Here is a 24,354-nt window from a genome sequence, read left to right on the forward strand (position 1 = left end):
AAGGGAGGATAATTATTTTTTCTTTGATCTGATATGAAAGTGCTTGAGTGCATTCTGTTTTCATATTTAAAGACAAATGAAAAAGGGGTTATTGATGTTCTTTTTATAGCAACCAGATGGAACGGCATGTGCTAGACAATAATCAGAGCTTTGCTTAACGAAGTACATTCATTTCTTGCAGTCTTCCAGCCACAGCATCCTCTTATTTTGTAAGTGCATGCAAACACTGGAAAGTTATCAAATGAAACTCTTGAAGTCGATAAATGATAATAACAATTGTTTATGATATATCTTTGTCCTCTATTGACAAACTTCAGCCCTATTCATGTGTGGATTCTTGGCATTTTTTAAAGGCGGCTTCTGGTTATTCCTGTGTTTTTAAAGCAGATAGAAATCTCTCGAGCAATCCTAACTTTGTATCGACTCCTTCGTCACTGAAGTACATATGTAGTACAAAATATCCACTATACAGTATTGTCAGACTAATCATAGAACATTTGTTATTCAGGGTAATCATGTGCAAAGCAGTGAATAGGAGGACAGAAACTGTTGGAATGAAGTGTAGATAGGAAGGGGATATGTAGATCTCAATCCAACTGCTAATCCCAACTGGAGTACACTTGTTACCTCAATTTCTGAATGTTGACACTTATTTAAGCCCTGTTGATTCAGTGGGCCTACATTGGTTGGGACTAGTAGCTGGATTTAGGCCTTAGTATCTAACATCATGATGTCATCATGAAGAAACATTTCTATATCCTTTCAGGTGGTGATAGTTTTATTTAACTGCACATTTGTTGTGAAGGTTTTGTGATTTGTTTTGTTTTGTTTTGTTTTTTAAAACTGAGTCAAGGGAGATTTGACTTCCAAATGCGAACAGGAAGAAAAGGTTCTCTTTAGCACATCAGAAATGAGAAGGGGGGAAAAAAATACAAGTGCAACTCATATGCGCATCAGGCTTATTTGTGAGCACATTTTTCCTTCTTCCCCATTTGGACCACAGATTGAAGGTTTTGTTTTTGAAGTGATATCCCTCCCACTGGAGAAAACTGGCACATTGGGGTAGAAACCTGGCTTACCATTCTTCTAATTCTTCTTTCTTACTTGCTGGTTTTCTGTGCAGTCAGATGTCTTTCTGTTGTCTGTTTCCTAGAGGGAAGTTTTAATATGCAGCTCTTTATCTACCATGGGAATGGTATGGTCTGGGAAGGAAGGAGCAATCCCTGCACAATCCTGATTGTCACATGTACAGAGGGGCTGTTGTAAATTGTTGTAAAATCTCAAATGAAAGCCAGGAGCAAATAGGAAATACAACCCTTGGACGTCTTTGCATTTACGTGAGTGTTAGGGAGATCTCTAAAGGGATTCATAACACCATGTTTGTCCTGGCTCCCAATGAAACACATTGTTTCAAAGTTTTGCAGTCTGAGTAACATTGGCATTTCAGAAATGAGGCAGGTTTTAAAGCATCAGCAAAACTGTCCCTGGGCCATTTATTAGAGATGACTTAACCATCCAAAATGTTGGAGAGAAAGTTGTGTGCAGCAATTAGAGATTAGATTGACATGAATGAAGGGTACTCTCAGAACTGCTTCCGATATTTACAATTTTATCACAATCAATATGTCATATGCACAAACACCATGTAGGAAAGGCTGAAGGCATGCCCATTTTACAGAGAAGCTATAAAGAAGTGTCGCAGAAAAACTCTGGAGGTCACTGAAGACTCTTGTAGTAGCCTTTCTAACAGAATGATTTCAACAAAGACTCGTGTCTTTGAAGAGTAATATCAAATGTGTTCCCCATCTGAGCAAGAAGCAGATGTCCTCAAATGGAAGCAAGAAAGGTGAGTCCATATTACTCACTCCAATTCTATCCACATTGGATTGCCAAAAGGTATGTCCTGTGTTCAGTTTTGTCTACAAACTCTTGCTTAGAATTGTGTTAAGAAGGAGCAACTGTTCCTAGCCTCAGTTTTTTCATGTATAGATATAATTGTTGGCCACATGCTTTCCTTCCTGGCTGAAGGCCCACATTGATCCAAATGCTAAGTGAGTGGCATGAATTGCTACTTAAGTACAGAGAAAATGGTTCTCAATTTCGCTTTGACATAGTGGCTGGTGAGGACTATGTCATTTCATTTGAGTTGTGGATCCCCTTGATCCACAAACCAGATTGTAGTGAGCCAGGAGAGTGCTCATATATCCATGATGGACCCTGAGATGCTGTGTTTTAACTAGGAACTTTATCGCGGAGAAGTGGAGCCTTGCAAAATAGATAGTCCAACCATGGGAAATTGTCCAACACTAATTTTGAGTGATGTTTTGTAAAACTGGCATAAGGTTATTTAAACTAGACGATAGCATGTTATACTCAGATTTCTGTTAGCCTACGGGCTTGTGAATACATTGGATTTCCTTCCTTCCTTCCTCCCTTCCTTCCTCCCTCCCTCCCTCCCTTCCTTCCTCCCTCCCTCCCTCCCTCCCTCCCTTCCGATTACTACAAAAGTAATGTTGCTTAGCTTCTAAGATGATGGAATTTCTGGCCCCCTCCTTCATTTCCCTTAATTTTGAAAGTTCCTATGTGGGTCCCCAAGACACAATGTATTCTTTTTTCATCAGCAGACCACTTGTGTGAAACAGAGGCAGATGAAATGAAGATGCAAAAGACAAGATATGAGTCAACTCTGAGATTGTGGCCAGACTGCAGGCTATCTATCTATGCAGCCTTGGAACACCTTAGTGCAACCTGCCCTCCTTCTGTCCTATTTAGACTGAAAACCAATGCAAAGGAATGACTTGTAGGTTTACCGAAAAGGACTGAAGTGATTACTGGTTCTGCTGAGGCATGTTTGAGAAATTTATTCTGTCTAATGTGGCAGGGAGAGTTCGTCTTTCCAAACCACTTGGGAGTCGATCCGCACTGGATACACACATTAGAGGACTTTGAAAGATCTGTGAAGTAAAATGTGCATGTCTGAAAAATGTTCACGAAGACCCATAAACTGAAAAATACATGAAAGGGATTGTTTCTTTTACACAGAGGGGGGGGAAGGAGGGAGAGGGAGACATGAGGAAAGGTGGGAAAGGAGGAGGTCTAAATACATGGACCTGTCAGATCAGCCCATCGCTAGTTATTCCTATGGATGCTTTCATTTAATTTCACTGTTGATCCATTATTAATTTTACATTCCTCCTGGATGTAAATTATACATATTTAAATTAACTGTTAGGAAATAGTTATTCGATAACAACACAATATGCCACTTTTCTTGCTGGTGGTTAAAACTTGAGTGTCCACAAACTGTTTCACTTAAATTTCTCCAGGGGAAGGAAACATTCTTCAATAATTTATCAGAGCTAGGGAGCCATATCTACAATGGTTGTACCACAGGTTTTTGGTTATATGTCCCACACACACACACACACACACACACTCACTCACTCACTCACTCACTCACTCACTCACTCACTCACTCACTCACTCACTCACTCACTCACTCACTCACTCACAAATGAAGAAGCTGCATGTTCATAACAGGAACTGAGCTGGCACCCTCACAAGCAAACTGCTTCTCCCGTAATGACCTTGACAATTTATCACTCCAAAGCAGTGGCTCCCAGCTTTGTGTAACCCAAGTTTTCTTGGACTGCAGTTCCCAGAAGCTGCCATCACCAGCAGTGCTGGCCAATGTTTATGGGAATTGCAGTCCAGGAAGTCCTTCTGCTTGAAGTGCAGGAACACCTGGGTTACCCAAGGTTGGGAACCACTGCTCTAAAGTGGAAGATGAAGAGGCAGCCTTCCCACCATCCAAAATTGTTGGGGTGGGGAGTAAAGAAGGTTTGGAATTAATTCTGGAAAGTAGCTTCTGTTTCTAAAGGAGCAATAGAATAACTTCTTTTGACTCAGCATTTATCATACTTCAGGGTTCAGCACTTACTCCAGGACTTTCAGATGTCACATTCTAAAGGGTCATTGTAGGCCTATTTTGTCTCTGCAACGTATGAATATAATATACCTGCTTCTCTATAAGCTCTGTACCAGGTGTGATGGAGGGCAGTGTTCTGTCCTGCTTGAATAAAAAAAGTGACCTTTGGAGTCTTCAGTGTGGTAGAAGACCAATTATATCTTTGATCGCACATTGTCCCATGAGCTCTAGAGCATGCAAGGTGAGATTTCTGTCTCCAAGTTACACTAAGTTTCATTTCTTATGCAGTTTCCAGGTGAGGAATTTATCCTGGAATCCAGTTTAAGAAAAATTTGGCAGGAATTTTGTAACATCTCTAAACAGTGATGGTGCAAACAACGTCTGTCTTTCACCACGTAAGAGCATTTTATGTATGTGCTTCCATAGTTTTTATTATCCTTGCAGTGCATTGCCAGGTCAAAAGTGTAACTGGTCATCTTCCAGACTGGTCTGGCAGCTGTCCCAACTAGCTTAGGGGAGTTTGCTGCTCTTCTTGTGGCAGGCTTCAAATGAAGAAGCTGCATGTTCATAATTTTGCACCTTTTCTATCAGGGGCAAATCCTTTATGTTGGGCTGGGTGACCTCTGTAACTTCATTGCCAACTGCAGTTCAGCTTGATTTACTTTGCAAAAGCTCTTTTATTGCCAGTGTTTAATTACCACCCATTCATTTCTTATGCCCTCAACTTATTACTTATTGATACTGAAAGCAATAAGCATGGAAAGGTTCTGGCATGCAGGAAATAAATCTGCATATGCTTCATTAACTGTGTGCGAATAAACCTTTTTGCCCAGTAGTAGTCTCCAGGGCTGTGCATTATGTTTATGAAAAGATCTAGTGTTCTTGAGAGATCCTGTTTTCTTGAAAGAGATTTAATTTTATATTCCTCAAGATCAAGGCACATGCCTGCACTATTCTTGGTCATCTTTGGCATCTCCCTTTACATTTCTTTCTCCTCCTTCCCCAATGTGTCTTTTTCTCCACTGAGGTTGGACGGAGAATTAAAAACAAACAAACAAAAAACCAACAACCCAGAAACAGGAGCAATAACCAACAATAGGAAAAAAAACCCTCTTTGTTGGGTGATCACAGAAAAAACAAATGGGAGTTATCTAAAATGGCAGGCTGGGGTCAACAGTGGCATTGTCACTTGCTTTAGCTAACCTTACAAGGTGATTAAAGGTTTTCTTGCTGTTCTAACACAAGAAAAAAAAGTGCCATAGACAGCTCAGAGTGGTGTGAAGCTCTCTTGGCAGACTCTTGCTGGCCAAACCACCCAAAACACATGGGATACAGCATCACATCATATCCTAACATGTGGTGGTAGTTCCATGACCTCCCAAGAAGTCCATCCACTGGGAAAAGTTGTGAAGCTTTCTAGAATGGTTTGAGACATATAAGAGGGAACCTTAAGATAAACTCTCTTGTAAGGTTATTAAGGTAAGTGGCAGTCACATTTATCACTTCCCACTATGTACAAAAAAATTGCACACTGCTGTAAGAATCCATTAGAACATGCTGGCCTCTTTCCACAGGGAAGGATATTTTGGGGAAACTGTGGGGTGTGAGATTTCAGCTTGGGTTCTGTTTTCACCAGACTGTGCAACACAAGTTGCTTTTGACATCCTGGCCTTGGCCTTTCACCCGTTGCTGTGCATTCCTGCCAGAAAAGCAAGAGAAGGGAAAAGTTAGGATGTGGTGTGGACTGTGTATATCCCAGGAGCACTTTTGAAGGTGGCCTTTTGCTCTTTGTGTTGTTCCCTGCCTCACATCCCAGATCTCCACAGCAGTCTTCAAAGAGTAGCATCCTGTGTTTTAAAATGTTTGTAACCTTACTGTGCCAAAGAATAGCAGTGTCTTCCATTGTGCCAGAGGGCACCCAAAGGAGCATTTAAGTTCCTCTCAGCAAGCCCAGAAGCACCTCTTGGCAGTTGCAGAACATTTGGCTGGATGGCAGACTGAGAACTTGTTCTGAAAGTGAGTCCACTTGATACGTTTGTGTACTCCAAAAGAGATTATGAATTAGCTTGCTAAATAAGAAGGGCTGATCTCTGAAAGTCATTTGTTTACAAACATTTTGGCTAAGATGTATACCTACAAATCTGAGGAAAGCTCTCTAAACTTCCTTTGCAGACAAGCTGACGTTTCACTCCAGAATGGCGCAAAATGAGACTTTTGGACTCCAGTAGGCTCTCCAGAGGCTTCTACTGCAATGACCAGAATCTCCTTCCACATTTTAAAAAGTACCTGAAAGAATCATGTCTGCCCCATGTCTAGGTGTAAAATTTTGCAGGGTGTAGCTTTTCGGGTTGTGCGCCAAAGAACAGCTTGTGAAGCAGCATAGTTAAGGAAGGAAGTGAACACATGTTTTAATCATATGTTTTGGATTTGTTTAATTTTTAAAAAACTAGTAAAATGTTTGTTTGTTTGTTTTTACCCTGTCTTTCTCCTTAAAAGGACCTAAGGCAGCTTACAATTAAAAGACAATATTTGTATATTAATTTAATCATATTTTGATATTAATTTTCTGATTTATTGTGATTTTAAATATAGGTGTACTTTTTAATCTGTTGTACACCTCTCAGAGTTCCTTCATGGGAAAGAGACAAGCTATAAATAAGTTCTATAAATTACATAACATAACATAAATAATAAATGTTGCACCTTCTAGCACTAGAGTTGGTCAGTGCTTGGTGGTTCCTCTTAAAGCCCCTCTCTTTTCATGCCTGCTTCTGCTCCATAGCTGTATCATTATCTGCTTGAAATTTTGAGCTTTACCATGAGGACAGAAAGACATGTTTCCCTTTTTTGGCTGTGGTCTATTTGGGTTTGCAGACTTTCACAAGTCCTACTTAATCAATTAAGTAATTAAGGCAATTAGTTCCCCTCTCTGATAACTGAGATGTAACTACATTAACTTAGCATAGATCAACTCTACTCCTTATGTGTTATAACTGTTAAGATTTTTTTTGCAATTAGTGTGAAAAAGATAAAAATCTACAAAAGTAAAAATTTCTTTGCATTTTAACATATTTGAACACGTCCAAAGAAAAACAATAATTTTCTAAGTGCTCACTGAGCCATCTGCCAGTTTAAATCTATGAAGGAAATTCCATGATTTCTGTTTGTTGCCTCTGCTACATCTGCAGCTGCTTTTATCTGTTTATTCTCCCTGGCTTCCTGGCTTTGTTCCATTGGGTCTGCTGGCTTTGGCTGGCTCTATGCTGGCTGGCATCTTGCTTACATTACACTAGTTCCTTTAAAGGCATGAGATGTTTATATACTGTACTGTTATCATTGTTTTTCTATTCTTGCCTAACTTGTGGATTCCGTTACTAGCAGGCTGATGTAAAATCTCACGGACTTTGTTACATGAGTGGAGGACTGGCTGATTAAGAATATGCAAATTCTCTTACCTACTTCCATCTACTTTTCCGTAGCAGACTCTTTTTTCATAGAGTTTCCTTCAGTAAGAAATTCCATTCATTTAATCTTCCTGTTTGCTTGGCAAGAAAACCTTATAGAAAAACCATAGGCTCTTGAAAAGTTAGGGAAATACATGAGGTTACATAGGACTTTGTTAAGTACTCAGCAGTGACCTTTTATAGATATTCAGTTTATTACTCCTTACACAGTTTGTTTTGTGTCACAATTCACTTTCAAAATTACATCTGTTTTTTTCTTAAGTAACCTTCATCAAGCAGTTCATAGTTGTTCAAACATCTAGGTTATAATCACATTTCACATTTCCAGGGTTCCAATTCATATACCATTAATCATCTCATACTTTATTTCTACAAAATTTCAAACTTTGACTGTCCCTGATTCCCACCCTGTCAGGTGAGTATGGGAATGTTTGTTTTGTAGGCTTTCTCTGTTGCTCAATAGTCCAGTTTGGCAGTCTTGACACTATGATTCAGAACCGCCAAACATTAGATTGTCCTCTCCAAATATTTTTCAGGAATTACTGTATCTTCGTTGACCCAATAATTGTGGCAACATGAATCCAGAGCTGCCAGAATCCTCCAGCCATAACAGTCAGTGCTTGCTTGGGGATCCTGGCACTCACAGCACCTAAAGTCAATTATTCAGTGTTAGAACAAATGTATAGTATAAACAGTGGCAAGATTCATTTTAAAAAGACAGCTGGGAGATTGTCTTAATCTGGAGATTTCATCTAGTGCCACGGTATATCAACCTTTTAAGGGTCTTTTTGAATTAAGTACTTTTTAAAATTTTTGTCAGAAGAAGAAACACACTGCTAAATAATAAACTCCAGGAGCAAATTCTTGTTTATTATCCCATCTGCCTAAAAATGCTAATTACTGCCTGTTATTGGACAATGACTACCTATTGAGGTCCAGCAGTTTTAGCTGTGCTTGGAGACATGTCTCAACAATGTTACAGACTTGTTTCCTGGGGGCTAGTGTAATAGACTTAGCTGTGAAACACTGTGGATTAGACAGAAAATATTAATCTCTGTTATTTATATAAAGTTTCCCAAGAGTCAAAGTGCTAGACAGGTAATATAAATATCTCTGAAAGAGACCTGTTCCTCTGGGACAGATATATATGATCATTCTGTGTGTTTGTTTTTAATATTTTTATTAAGTTTTTTATATCAGGGATACACTGGGGGGAAGGCGGTTCAGATAGGTAATCAGTTTAATGAATTCTTCAACACAAAAATGTTACAGGTCTTTCCATCTTTTGTTACAGTATTTACCATTACAATTATTCCTGCACTTGTTTATAGTAGATACTTGCAGGTTAGTATCCGCTGCATCTATATTAGTCCAAGTTCAGCATTATCTTCATTTACATCCAAGTCTTCTTCCCATCTAGTTGTGTTCTCATCTCATTGCTGACCTTTCAATACATCTGTGTCTCTTCCTACTTCCTAATTTCAGAATGTTGGATCATAGTCGAGGAGTAGGTGCAAGAGTGATAGCAATTTTACCTATTCGGTAAGTTTTCCTGACAAACCCAGAATCACCAGTAACCCCTCTCACAGGCAAAGGATTATGAGGTAGAGAGAAATAAATGTATTCATCTTGGTTCCTGCAGCCTGCCTCCCCAGTTTTCTATTCTTAAGTTTCTTTTGGTCTGTTTTCTCATTAGTTTGCATTTCCTCCCAAGAAAGTCCATGTGAAAACACATCCAATTTTCCATGTACGTTTTTCCAACATGTTCCCATGCAGTTTTGTAACTATATAAAATTTTCAAGTAAATCTCCATTATATAATGTCCCTCTCTTTTTTTACATTATTTTAAATAACAGATATATTTCTGTGTATATTTCTTTCTAACTGGAAAATGGCATAAAATATTTGAGGGAAGCATAAAACTAAAGGAGATCCACATTTGGATCTGACTGTTAATTTGGGAAGTGCAAATGAAACACATTTCTGCCCATTCCTAATTACAATCTACTGTATCTTCTAAATTGAGAGGTTTGTGTGGATGAGTATACCCCTTCAAACATGCAATAGAGATCTTGTTAGCACTCCCAGGGTAGGTGCACCTTGTATATATTAATCATATTCACACCCTAACCTTGACTATTTGTCCTTCTGTTCTCTGAATTTTTCTTACCCTCTCCCTCTAACCCTCTCCAAGTCATATGTCAAAGCTGGGTCCTGTGTTACAGAGGGTGTGACCTCAAATTGTAGAGGGGCAGAACAGGAAGGAAGTATGTGGTGGAAAAGAACAGCTCTTTTTGATATTGGGAGTTGCAAATGATCGGACACCTTTTATAGGGATCATGGAATCTCACTTAATCTGTCATGACCACCGGTCTAAGAAGGCTCTGATGGGTTGTGTAGTGCATGTCTGCCATTCATCCCTCTGGTTGGAGCTGGGTGGAGGCAGACCCTTCTAACATTCATTCAGTCAGCCTGCTTAGTACGTATCTGGTAGAAACGCAAATGCTGACACCAGAGCAATTGTGTATCTGAAATGGGAGACAAGGGCCCCCAACAGATGTCAGTCATATGTATTCTGTGTTATATTCTCCCCTTTCCCATTTTCTCCCTACAGTTGTAGCACAAAACTCTCAGGTTGATCTCATGATTCACTCAGTGCAGCAAGGAAGTCTTTCACCTGTCATTCCATCTTGCTTACAGCAGAGGCCGATATTGATTGGAAGTGGCAGGTTTCCTTTATAACTCAATTCTGATGTTCAGAAGTACTCTGTTTAAGGCACTAAAATTGTGATACGGTGCCACCCACCCATTTGACCAATATAACCATCGGCACTAGAGCTTACAACATGGCTTAGATTGGATAGAATTGGTGTGATTTGTGTAAATGTCAGAGTTTCATAGACAGTAAATGTTAAATAACTGCCTAAGCTGGAGCAGGAGTTCTCAAATCTGATCATCGTAGCTCTTTCAGGAAATATAGCGCAGGACACTCATGGGTTTTAATGTTCTCTTTCTTCCTCTTTACTAGAGATCTGAAAAAAATCTTGCCAGATACCTTTGGTCAGGACAGGCCATCTTAGCATAGTGAGGCAGCCCACCAAGAAAACTTTATCTTGGCAAGAGATCTAAGTTTCAGGAGGAGACTAAGCCAACTGATGATGACAATGACGATGATGATGATGATGTCTTGGCATGTGAAATTTGTCCAAAATGTTTCTGCTCCAAACTAGTGTTCTTTTCTTGTTTGAGAAACTAAGGATGTGCACACACATACACAAACATACACACGCACATACATGCAAACGCACATGCAGAGAACGAGTTAAAAAAAGTACAGGTTCTTCATCCTTAAGAGATAGTCCATCAAATGCTGTTATTAGTCTGTGAAACCATTCAACAGCAGTTGCATATTCTGTTACTGAGTACTTTGTTATTGTTGTTTAGTTGTTAAGTCGTATCTCACTCTTCGTGACCCCATGGGCCAGAGCACGCCGGGACCCCTGCCTTCCTCTGCCTCCTGGAGTTGGGTCAAATTCATGTTGGTAGCTTCGATGACACTGTCCAACTTTGCACCAGCGTGCAAAAAAGAGACTTGAAAATGTGCAAAATCTCTCTGAGGCTGCAAAAATTAATAATTCTGCTATGCCGAATGTATGGGAACAGTTTTTAATTGCTCCATTTACCACACAAGAATGAATCAAATCAGTATTGACATTCCTTCTGTAAGCCCCTGGATGGCCTAGTCATGGAGAGAACGCTGAAACAAAACATCTTTCACTCTTTATGGGAGGCCATAGGGATAGGGAAGAAATTTGTTCTTAATCCCATTTAAAATTAAATTCTTCAAAATGTGTGTTTCGAAAACATCCAAGTGAGTAGAAAGTGATGCTGATTTTGTAGAAAGCAAGATCAGGATTTCATATTGGCTGACAATAAATCAACAAATAAGGAATTCATAGAAGAAGTGGAACTTATTCTGTGTTAAAGCTGATAGAAACTTGATGTCCTTGGTCAGTTTTTACCATTGCCAAAACTTCTGTTAATGTTCTTTCAATAGGGATGAATAAATTGATTTCATTTCTGTAAGTCTCCACGTTTAACTAGGCCAGATAGATGTAGGGATACCTTAGGACTTACCTTAGGCTTAAATCTTTGAAAATTCTTGAATAAAATCACTTGATCTTCACTCCTTTGACTAATATGCAGTTTGAAAGTCAGCTGTCCCTCAGATTTCATAAATCTGTGATATTCTAGCACTGTTCCCAGCAGTGAACCATGAGTCACTTGACTCAAAAGACACATTTAAATAGTAGCACCTACCAGGAAAGGACTGGGGGGGCAGGGAATTACAAAAGGAATGGCCATGGTGCTCTTTGATTCTTTCTTAAAAGGGCAGTGGAGACAGCCTGCTCTTCCCTACTTCATTTCTACGATAAAAAGCATAATCTTCTTTTCTTTGTAACAAATTCAGCATGCTCCTTAATTTTTCCTTCTCTTTCCCAACTTCTAATTAGATTTAAATGAGGTATTAAAAATAAGTGATCCATGGGTCTGCCACTTCATCTACTTAAGGTCTCTCAGTTCTTTGCTCTGGCCAGTCATTACCCCAGAAATTTGCATATACACTTGATTTGGGTAGTTTTTACATGTTTGTCTGAAGGCAGTTCACATCTCATATATCTTTAGTGCAGTGGTTCTTAACCTTGGGTTACTCAGGTGTTTTTGAACTGCAACTCCCAGAAACCCCAGCCAGCACACCTGGTGGTGAAGGCTTCTGGGAATTGCAGTCCAAAAACACCTGAGTAACCGAAGGTTGAGAACCACTGTTTTAGTGCATGTTGGCAATGAGAATTCTCTAGATCAGAAGTAAGCAGGAGTTTGATTGGGATCAACTGGTAGATTTCTAGGTCATTGGAAGTCAATCAGCAAAGATTCCTTACTTTCAGTCATTTCACATGTAAACAAGAAAATTATTCCCCTTTTTTCTAAATCATACTGCTGAAGGGGAAAATTACAGAAGGGATCAACTGGGAGTGTATGGTTGGATGGGAGGATTGTGAGGTTGGTATAGTTCTAGTGCTGGGTTCATAATGTGTGTAAGTGTGTTTGTGTTTTGCATTTGCCTCCAGTTGATGAATTTTGCTTTTCTGATTAAAAACAAAGTAAATCTTGCATGTGAGAATGCTAGCCACCCTTGTTCTAGGTAGTATTATTTTGTTACAACCATCCACAAAGAATTTCCCAAGCTATTAGAAAGAAGAAGCCTGTTTTATGCAGATTAGAGGAGACTTTGAAGCTTCTAGTGATGGTTCCATGCTGCTGATCTCCAACAGAAGTTGCCTCCATCTTGAGTGTATTTAAAATGGAGTTTAAAAATCTGCTTTTGATCCTTGTCTAGAAGACATTTGGGAAATGTTTTTTTTTTTAATTGTGGGTTCAGCTGAAGGCCCTTCCATTTGCCTTCTAAGAGACAGAATGTGAGAAACAGGTGTTGATCTTGAGTTGAATTTTGAATAGTAAACTGAGTATTATAGTGACACAATTCTAGGCTGAGAATATGATGAACTCTCCAAGGTGCTGAATTTAGCCCCACATCTAAAGTAACTTGCTGTATTCCAAAATCAATAATGCACCTGCCAAACATAAATTGTTCCTTTTGAATGAACTTGGTGCTGCCACCTCAAAAGAAACATGACCAGGGAACTATTTGTCTTCCTTGGGCTCCTATTTTCTGATTTAATTGCCTCGCTTGGCCCAATAAAAGCTGGTGTCAAGTCTGCTGATTTCTCATAACTATCTGTCATAGCAGCTCTTTTTGCCTCCAAATTGCACTAAATGACCTTCCAACTGCTACTTCTCTGCCCTGCTGATCTCAGGTGAATGATGAAGATGGATGATAGGCATCACAGACCATCAGTCATGTGATTGGTAGGGCCCCAGGAAGCATCTGTGTCTTTTATAGTTCATCTGCCACAGATCTTTACCTCAAGTGAACAGAAAACAGCCAAGCACTGTAGAAGGCCTGGCACTGCCATTTTAAAAGTGGGATATAAATAGGTAAGACCAACAGAGTATATTGTCCTCGCTTGAAACTGAGTAGATTCTGATCACTGGGCCTTGGCTTTTAAGATCATTTTGATCTGCAGACATGAGCAACGGAAGAGTTATGTGATGACAAACTGTGGTCTGAATTAAGACTGAGCAATACTCAAAACAGACCCATGAAGTCAAGGTACTCAGAATTGTTGTTGCTAAAATAAAATATTTATAAACTGCCTTGTGGGATAAATAATCTCAAGAAGGCCTGCAACAAAACTTACCATAATAAAACATAATAAATAATAAAAATTATCTCCCCAGTCACAGTGGGAATGATCTCACCAGTAGTGGCAGATTGCAGCTAATTAAAGACTTCTTGCTTTGATTTTAGATTGCACACAGTTTCAACTTGTTATTCACAACCTGAAATTGAAGCAGGAACTCTTTATTTAGCAGCCATCTGCCGCCGGCGGTGACAACCCTCTAGTTGTTCTGGTGGAACTATGCAACAGGATACCAGCCCATAAGCACGAAACTGGCAACTCAGAACTCGACAGCACTGAGTGAAGGAAGCCATGGCTTCAGCTTTTAAAAATAATTAATTCATAAAATTGCCATAAGTTAGAAACAAACTGATAAGACATAACCACAGAAAAGTAAGTGTACAACAGTTTCTGTAAGGCCCTATCTTAATTTTAAGTCAAGATAAAAATGTGAGTCTTCAGGGCCAACATGAAGCTCTTATAATGATGGAACCTGGTCAACCTTAGCCACAGCAAATTCTCACAAGGGACCACTGTCAAAATAGACCAGTTCCTCATGCTGGCCAGTTAACTGTTCTTCCTAGACCGTACATGTAAGACTTCTGCTGCTAATCTCACAGTTGGCATAGGTGAAAGCAATGTTTCAAGTACCCAACCCATTTAAGGCTTTGACAGCTCATTGTAACAGTCATGACTAACTTTAATTGCCAGACATTTCAACGGTCCTACTCTAAATATGACTAACTATAGATCCAGTTTAGAGGACCAGTTTTCTTTGAAGGTCTCCTACACAAAGCCATTTGAAATATATGTAAACTGTGCAAGGGGACAATTGTAATGGGCAGAATGGCTGAGTGAATCACTGCAGAAATTCTGTACTGATATAGAAACAACTTTCTATGGGCCATTTAAAATTGGATTATGCGTAGTATTACAGAACACTTCCAAGAGAACATTCCAACTGGGAAAGAAATAAAAGCTGAGACCTTATGTCTGTCTTAAACTCTGACTCCATTGATACATCATTGTATACTGCCAGCTTGAGAAACAGAAAATCAGAGTACTTTTCTGGTGACCAGGGAAGGAGAAGAATGACACAGACAGGCTAGAGTTCTGACTGTACTTTATATCTTTCAGGTGTGAGTGCTTTATAGATTTATATATAGATATGAAGTACAGTAAGGCATCTCTTTCAGCATGGAGAGCACACACACGGTACAATACATCAACTGTCCCTTATCTAAGCCCACTTCATGGGGAATCTCAAGTTTTTGTCTACTGCAAGAAGCTTCTCCCAAAGAGAAAAGGGCTCAAAAAAGCTATAAAAAGCCTATTAGTAGCACGGTTTTTTTTAAAAGGTAAGGTCGACAAATGGAGCAAATGGCTTTTGCAGCAGTCTCACAGCAGAATCATACATTTGGAAAGGCATATGGTGTAGCATCTCCAAGGATTGTTTGATCTGACGCTAGGCCAGGTGAAGTTCTGCAGAATCAACCCCATCCAGCCTAAGACTACCTTCATCTTAGTCCAAATTTATACCAGCATAATGTTCATGTCCCTGCTCCAGAGAAGGGTTGCCTGTGGCATAATTCAGCTCCTTCCTCCCTCTTTTTAGCTCATTGTCCACTTTGTGTTTTTTTGTTTTGTTTTGTTTTGGCAGGAGAGGGGAGGGGACTCCCCTGCTGGCAGATCTTAGCTGGCAAAACAATTCAGCTAGTAGATCTCTCTGCGGGATGATCTCTGAGATCAACAGGTAGGCGAGAGCTGTGCCAGCCCAAGGACAGTTGTGAATGCAAGATCTTTTTGCTTATTTGTGTTCCACTACAGGTGAGGCATCTGTGAATCAGGATTGCCCTGTTATTCGGTTACAGCACATTGAGTATTTTTTTCATGGAGAGTAAGAGGAATTACTGTAAATAAAAGACAGACATTTTGAGGATCCCTTGATTTGTGATGGCACCTCTTCTCCCCAGTCCTCTTAAGCCCATTAGATTAGAGATGCGATTGTGTAGTCCATTTCCAATACATGAGGTTTCCAAATTCATGTTAGCGCAACCAGGATGCATTTGCTGGCAACCAATGTACTGGGCAGATGGTCTGCAGCCCACACTTCTCTATTTTTGAAAAGGCCCCCAACGTTTGTTAGCAGCGGTGAGTTTGAGCAATTATGTATATAGAGAGAAACATTTGTTGTGTCTTCTGTAAAAGAGATATGATGAATAATTTCCAAAAACATCTAGAGGTAAAAAAAAAACCAATTAATGTAGTGGAGATGTTTCTTAACTCCTGGAATATTGCAGTGAAAATATTGGAGCTGTCAGAGAGCACTGTTCTAAGAGCAAAATTGAGGAGGGTCCTTGTGTTCTTTGGACCCACTAGATGGCGCTGTGGCTTTACAGGTTAACCCTAAATGCACTCACAGAAACCCATCTTTCCATTGCAAAAAAACAGACCACAAATGAAGTTAGAAGAATCCATTTCACTCTTGTTGCCTCCCCCCTCCTTCCCCAGCGCCTTTCCAAATTAATCCCACAAAGAGGTTTTCCAAGATCACAAGCTCTATTTGGCTCTGGGCAGTTTTCATTTCCCCTCCTTGCTTACAAACCCCTGTGGTTCTGCCATCATTTAGGACAGTTTAAAATGTTGCTATAGGCTGTGTGAGAAACTGCATTTGGGAGAAGCAGCCTTATTAAATAGTAGCATGACTTCTCTGGAGCGTTGAGAACAACTATCCTGCACAGACATGTCTGGGGAGTGTTGTCGGAGAATGTGTAACCTTGAGCGCGCAAGAGAGCGCAGAGCAAAGAAATGTGTGTTTATCACACGGTGAACTATTCTTCCCCTGGATATGAATGAGCATTGATTAAGATCTTAGCCGAAAGGACAGAAACCTTCCCTATGTGGATGATAGAATACACGTTGAGCAGTGACTAGAGATCTAAAAATCTCCATTTTGCTTTCTCCCATACTGGAATATTTTAAAAACCTTGTATTTTCCCCATCCTGAATATGAAAATATGCACATTGTGGTAATTAAAAACAAACAAACAAGTAAAAGAAATCATCCTCCCCCTTCACTGGCCAAATGGAATAGATAGAGCTATTCCCAAAAAGGATATAAGCATTTTGATGTCTGCTTGCCATATAGACAATAAAGATAAAGGGAAAAGAAAAGAAAAGAACAGGGAATGCTACATCGGCCACCAATGTGGGGCAAATAACCATGGATTCAGATCCAGACTTTGGTTCAGTGTCACAATTCTGGTTCTTAGTTATGGATTTTATCCATTTTTGTTTTTCTAACTAAACAGAATTTTTTTAAAAGGCACCCTCAGTTTTCAGTCACCAGACGTGAAAAATGGCATTGTACAGCTAGAAAGGAGCAACCAAAATGACAAACTAAACCAAAAAGGAATTTACCTGTCAGGGAACGTTACAAAATTTGAGGCTGTTTAGCTCAGAGAAAAGGTACGCAGAGATTTATAAAATTATGTATAAGGTGGAATAGTAGATAAGGAGAAAATTATCCTCCTTCTATACTAGAATCTGGGGACACCACTGAACCCAAAAGATGGGGGTTAGAGACAGAGAAAAAGAAATTCTACTTGAACCATACAGTTAAGACTGTGGAATTCCCTGCCACATGATGTAGCAAGGACTGCCAACTGAGGTGGGGTTAAATAAATAGGGGTTAAATAAATAAACCCTAAAAATAGGGTTAAATAAATTTATGTAGGACAGGGTCATTAATGGCTACTGTTCAGGATGGTTTTATACCTTCTTCACTATCAGAGGAAACAGTTTTTCTGTATACATTTGCTGAGATGGAGGGTACAGTTCCACTCATGCCCTGCCGACAAACTTCCCATTGGCAACAGAATTTTGGCAACTGTATCTGTCTTTTTTTCCTTTGATTCTCCCATAACTCTTACATTCCCTTTATCATACTGACATTCCACCTCCCAGCTCAACAGGTATGGTCAGAAAAGGAATGTACATTGTTTTTCACGGAAGAAAACTCTCCAGTTCATTTCAGAAGCTGCTTCTTTTATATACAACATCTCGTACGCCTCCAGAAATTTCAGAGCCTGGACTAAATTGACAGGATTGTATTGAATAATGACTCTTTTTACCACATTGCTGTTGCAAAGGTTAATACTGTTAGCTCAGGGATCATTTGGACCTGATGTCCTGAATCTGCAGGTTTTCCAGTGGGCAGCCATTAATCTGATATGCTGTACTGTAAATAACCACCATAAATGCAACCTAATGTATCTTCACCAGGGCAAGAGGAGAGCTTTCCATCATGAAGTCACCATTAGCAAGTTATCTGAAGTCCCCACTAATTGTCTGACCAGGGAGCATGAAACTAAACTCTTTCTGAGCCTCATATTTTCTTCTTGGCAGAAAGTAAATCTCTGGAACCAATGTGTTTGTTAAAAATAAAAATGTGCAAGCAATCTGCTCAATAAACCTTTTTGTCCCCAGGTCTGCATTTGGAGACAGAAATAGACATATTGAGCAGTAGTGGCGGTGGTGACATGTTCTACCATCCAAAGGGGCACATTTGGATAGTGTCCGTAGAAAAAAATATGCTCAAAACACCGGTTAAATTTGCTTTAGTCCATGTGTGGAGTGGGTATCTTCAAGGAAGGTATCATATTTCCTGTTTTTGTTACATGCTGTTGGATTGCTTAATCCAGACTCATTCAGGGTGAGCTGGCAGGGCTTAGGGAGCAGCGATAGTTCCACCACTGGTCTTCTCTTCCATCAGTAAATAAATAAATAAATAATAAATAAATAAATAAATAATAATAAATATCAGTAGGATTGTTCTGCTAAATAAATCAGAAATTCAAATTATTTTAGTGCGTTGTCCATGAAGGTCATTCCTTTGCAGAGAATAGTAAAGAGTTTTGGTATTAGTGTCTGTGTGAAGGAGATTGACATATTGCTCTTCAGTCCCTCAAATTGAGAGAGGGTTTAGGGACAGCTGTTATCAGGGCTACTAATACTAATACTACATCTACTAATTGTTATTTCACTACTAATTATTATTTCACTTTTACTGCTTCTCCATGAGAAGTAGGGGAAGTGTCCAATTTGTGGATAACCTGAAGGGGCTCAACTTATTAAGCAACTTCACAATACCAGAAAATAACAGCAGAAGAAGCCAGACTAAACAGAATGGCTCGAGGTCTATATGCCATTTGGATGTGAGGAACTTGCTAAATGGGCATTTCACACTTCCACCATAGGAAACGTCAAAAAATACAATATTGCAATCCAGCCCACTTGTGTTCATGGCTGGAAGTATAACAAAACAAAGACCTAGAATGCGTGGGAGACTTCTCCTGAGCACCCTGTTCCAGATATGATGATCAGGTAACTTGAAAACCTACAAGCGGTGAAACAACTTTCATTATGTCCTTTGTTTTTCCAAAGGAAAAACAAGAGGGACAGTGTTGGTGTAGCATTTATCCTCCTGCTACCACTGAGCAAAATTCACCTAACAAGTAACAGCCCTAAATATAGGAGAGATTACCTCTTCAGTGGTGAACTAAACACTTAGTATGCAGAAGGTTCTAGGTTCAGCCATTAGCACCACCATTTAAAAGAACCAGACAGCTGGTGATTGGAAGAAGCTTTCCTGGGACTTAGGATGGATGGTGGGAGCTTGAGGGTTTAAGACTGGAGTCAAGGGACAAATAATTTGGCTTGCTGTGAAGCAGCTTCTTTTTGCATCCTGTTCCTGTTATTTCAGAGACATTTGCTATTCATGCAGTCATTACTGTGAAGTACCAAATGGCCGTATTTTCTTATTTTCTGGACAAATGAATCTCATGTTTCTCAGTTCTTCTGCCCAGATGGTGTTGCCAACGAAGATTGGAAGTGAGGCAGCCCAGGAAAGGCTGGCCAAATTATCATCCTCTACTGTCCAAAAGTGTCAAGGTGACCTCCTTGAGTGTAATGTTGCCTCAACTCTTCCTGGTATTCGGCGGTCCCTGATCTAATCATTGTGAACTTTATTGCCAACTGCAGGCTCTTCTTCATGGCCGAGGTGGGGGCTGGGTAGTGACCTCCCATTGTGCTGAGTTGTGTTTTTTTTTTTTAAAGAACAAAGCCCTTGGTTATAACCAACCTGGTTGTGACTGTATTGATCTGTACTTTTTTGGCTGCAACATGTTTCCTATGTTGTTTGGTTAATATGATGGATGTTTCTCTCCCAGCCTTCTTGGTGTTCAAGCCAAGATGCAGAAATGTAAGTTAAAAGGTGATTAATCTTCCGTAATGGGACTGTACATTAGAAACAGGATCTCGCCCTCCATGTCTTTGTTAGCTTTGACCGAAGCGTACATTACCTCAGACTGAGTAATAGGTCATTTATAATGAATACAGATAGTAATAGGGGACTGGAGGACTGTTTGCTCAAGTGTCGGCGTCACTCAGGGTATTTAGACTTAATCCCATTGTTCCTGTGATCCTCAGCTGTGGGAGGTGTTTAATTGGATGTACAGTGAGAGGAGACAATATCCAGCCTACCTTAGATTGCTTCATCATTTTATCCCATTAGCACTATTTGTGATTAATTTTTCAGAGTCTCGTAATTTCCCTCTGGATATATAATGTAACTTTGTAAAAGACAAATGGCCATAATCTTTCAGATCCTGGGCTAACAACTGTTGTAAAATCATGGCTGGGGCAACAAGCTCTCCATAGAGACAGTCCATCTGTACCCAAGTATCTTCTTTAGGGAGCAGAATGCAACTTGGGCAGGTTTCATGTTTCTGCTGCAGGTTTTTCCATTTTTGATTCATTATGGGTCACAGAGCGCCCTGTTTCCAAAATCTGCACAGTGTGTTGTGTTTTGCAGAAATAAAACACAAAGCCATCCAGGCATTTTTCCAACGAATCACTTAAAGGGCATGCATTTGAAAACAATGCACAGACAATAGGCATCATAGAAAACATATACATTTTTAAAGTATACAAATAACCACTGGATAGCTCAGGGGTTTAGGCATCTGGTTACAGGGTCAGAGGTTGGGAGATCAGCTCCTCACTGTGCTTCCTTGACAGTGTGGCCCTGACAGAGAAAGCATTTGGTGAGAAGATGGTTAAGGCACATCTGCAGGTGAATATTAGAACGCTTGTGGTTTTACGACAGAAAACTAGCTTGTTTGTTCTGCATCTGTGTGTACTCATATCTGTGTATCTTCCATGTCCAGCAGTGAACAGGGATGTGGAACATTTGTTCCTCCATTTGATAGGCAGAGCCTCTCGGTTGTGCACACAGAATATAAATGCTAGGAGCCCTTGTTGTCTGTCCCTAGGATTAGTCTCTCACCGATTGCATTTCAAATCTTGGTACCTTTCAAGAATATAAAGAAACAATTACCAAACTACACCAGCCCCAAAGTGATTCTGGTTAATAGTAATGCCATGGAGACCAGTACTTGGAGGACCGATGACACCTGCTACATAGCCATTTCAAAAGCACGGAATGCGCTGTCTTGGCCATGGGGGTGGAGATGAGTGGAGAGGACAGCACGTTGGAAATGGGTAAGAAAACATCCTTTAAAATATTTCTTTCAAGGTGCCTCTTTCTCTCTCTCTCTCTCTCTCTCTCTCTCTCTCTCTCTCTCTCTGACACACACACACACACACATTCCCACCTCTGAAGCATTACTTTGGAAGGAAACATCTGGCTTCCCTACAACAAATGAGGAACAGCTGCACATTTATGTAAATACCCAGGAGGACAGGGAAAGCCACACTAATGAGAAAATAGTATTTACAATTCATTTTTTCCCTTCCACTTTGTTTAAAAAGAGAGAAAAGGGGAGGGTGGGCACCATGAAGGAACATATTCTCAGGAACAATTAGATGTAGAGAGATTGAGAAAGTGATTAAGATGTGAAGATGTGAATATTAACAGCCAAGGTTAACTTGATTAGCCACGAAGAGGTATTTTAGAAGAACTTAATCCTAAAATCTCACTGTAGCTCATCTACTGCATAATGTAAGAGGCTAAAAATAAAGTGAAGGTTCATGGAGTGCATCTGTGTAGTTAAGAGTGGGAGACTAGATGTTAGGATAAGTTAGTTTTGCTCTCGTGCTCTCTGGCTTAGTTTTCAACGCAACTTGATCCTATGGCTTTTGTGCTGAAGGTTTGCATAATGACTAAGATATCCCAGAAGTACAAGCTGGATTTAGAAGGGGCAGAGGAACTAGAGACCAAATTGCTAACATGCGCTGGATTATGGAGAAAGCCAGAGTGCTAGAAAAACATCTACTTCTGCTTCATTGACTAAGTACAAGCCTTTGGCTGTGTGGACCACAGCAAACTAGGGCAAGTCCTTAAAGAAACGGGAGTGCCTGACCACCTTATCTGCTGAGAAATCTATCTGTGGGACAGGAATCAACAGTTAGAACTGGATATGGAACAACTGATTGGTTCAAAATTGGAATTAAGATTGCCGGAAGAAATATCAACAACTTCAGATATGCCGATGATACCATTCTCATGGCAGAAAGTAAGGAGGAATTAAAGAACCTCTTAATGAGGGTGAAAGAAGAGAGCGCAAAAATGGTCTAAAGCTCAACATAAAAAAAAACGAAGATCATGGCCACTGGTCTCATCACCTCCTGGCAAATAGAAGGGGAAGATATAGAGACAGTGACAGATTTAACTTTCTTGGGCTACCAGATCACTGCAGATGGGGACAGCAGCCACGAAATTAAAAGACGGCTGCTTCTTGGGAGGAAAGCAATGAGAAACCTAGACAGCATCTTAAAAAGCAGAGACATCACCTTGCCAACAAAAGTCCGCATAGTTTTTCCAGTGCCGATGTATGGAAGTGAGAGCTGGACCATAAAGAAGGCTGACTGCTGAAGAATTGATGCTTTTGAATTCTGGTGCTGGAGGAGTCTCTTGAGAGTCCCCTGGACTGCAAGAAGAACAAATCTATCCGTTCTGAAAATAATCAACCCTGAGTGCTCAGTGGAAGGAGAGATCCTTAAGCTGAGGCTCCAATGCTTTGGCCATCTCATGAGAAGAGAAGACTCCCTGGAAAAGACCTGATGTTGGATTGTTAGACAGTGGATCACCGAAGAGTTGGACAGTGTCACCGAAGCGCCCAAGATGTTTTTGACCAAACTCAAGGATGCAGTGGAAGATAGGAGGGCTTGGCATGCTCTGTTCCATGGGGTCACAAAGAGTCGGACACGACAACGACTAAACAACAACAAGCAGAAGACAGGTTTCAACATTGCTATTAGCATCTCTGATGCTGAGGAATGCTAGAAGCAATGGTACCGTTTCACACTATTTGAGTTTCAGTGATTCAAAGTTCTTTACAAGAATCCTGTTACAAACGGTGGACAGTTGCTTCGCTGGATGATGCAGGGTGAGAAGCAGCGGATTTAAGTTTCAGAAAAAGAAGATCAAGGAAACTCCAGCTACTAAGTATGTTTGCACAGAGAGATTGTAACAGGGCTATGTAGGGTTTTTGTTTGTTTTTGTTTTGTGTAACAAGAGTACAAGGACACTACTACCATTGGCTCAGTACACCTCAGAAGCTTGTTTCTAAGTAATGAAGATCATGAGTCCAATTCTTAGGGGGATAATGGCCCACCAGAATGTCCTACTTAGCACCTCTCCAGGGTCATACCTTTAAGGTTAGCAGAGGTCAACAATGGAATTAATTCTAGAACCGAAACCACAGGAGCTTGCAGCTTTGTAGACAGCAGATGGTGGGATGAACTTGGTGGAGGATGATGCCCTCCAGGAATGTCAGTGTCAAACATCTTCTCCATATAGGGCATGGAGTGTAATGGGAAAGAGAGGAAAAAGAGATTGAGAGAGAGAGAGAGAGAGAGAGAAGGTTAAATGAGGCGACTCCTACACGGTGACACTGCGCCGCTGCAGAGCTCTGCCAAAGGAAAAGGTTACTTGCTTGCCACTTCATTAGGAGAAGAGGAGGTGCTTCCAAGAGGCTCATCTGTTGAGTAGACAGAGTGGATCCTAACAAACAGAATGACAGATTAAGAACTGTCTGGGAGCTAATGTACTGTTTACTGCACTATAAATGGCTGGTGTTTGGGGAATGACAGACGAGGGGAAGCGACTCTCGGCTGGTACTCGAGGAGGGGGGGGGAAGTGCTCCTGATTTCCAAGGCTTCTACTCAGAAGCAAAGTGGGGCTGGGGATAAGAAGCCCTCAGCCTCTCCTAGGTTTCCTTCTCCCTCATGAATGAACAAACAAATGTCAGTTAAAAAAAACCTGAAACTTGGCAGCTTGTTTGTTCTATTCAAGTGACATTTAACTGAGTAATTGGTGATTTATCACTGGCTAGAATTACAATGTTATGCCGGGCAAAGTTGGGAAATGACAGCTATAGTATCATCCCTCCTTCGTTTCTCAACCCCGTCTCCAGGTGCTTCTTCCTAGAAGGTGGTCATCTACTTAGTTAAAGTCCTGCCTCAACTGATAACTCGCTTTGGGGAGAAGAGTTCCTTGTCTTGTTGGGGGGTTTGATACACATTATGGGGAATGTGTGGGATAAATTAGTGGAACTCTCTTCTCAAGAGAAATTAGGCTGATGCCCTCTCTGTTGAGTTTTTGACTGGCAGCTAAATCTGTTCTGTTTTGGAGGGC

General features: G+C 40.3%; 1 protein-coding gene across 2 annotated transcripts in view; it reads left to right on the top strand.

The window, feature by feature from the left end:
- The window catches only part of NRXN3 (neurexin 3), a 1,709,419-nt gene that overhangs the window by 934,457 nt on the left and 750,608 nt on the right, over window positions 1–24,354 (top strand). The gene's annotated exons all lie outside the window — the stretch shown is intronic.

This window comes from Pogona vitticeps, chromosome 1 (assembly GCF_051106095.1).
Source record: "Pogona vitticeps strain Pit_001003342236 chromosome 1, PviZW2.1, whole genome shotgun sequence".
NCBI lineage: Eukaryota > Metazoa > Chordata > Lepidosauria > Squamata > Agamidae > Pogona > Pogona vitticeps.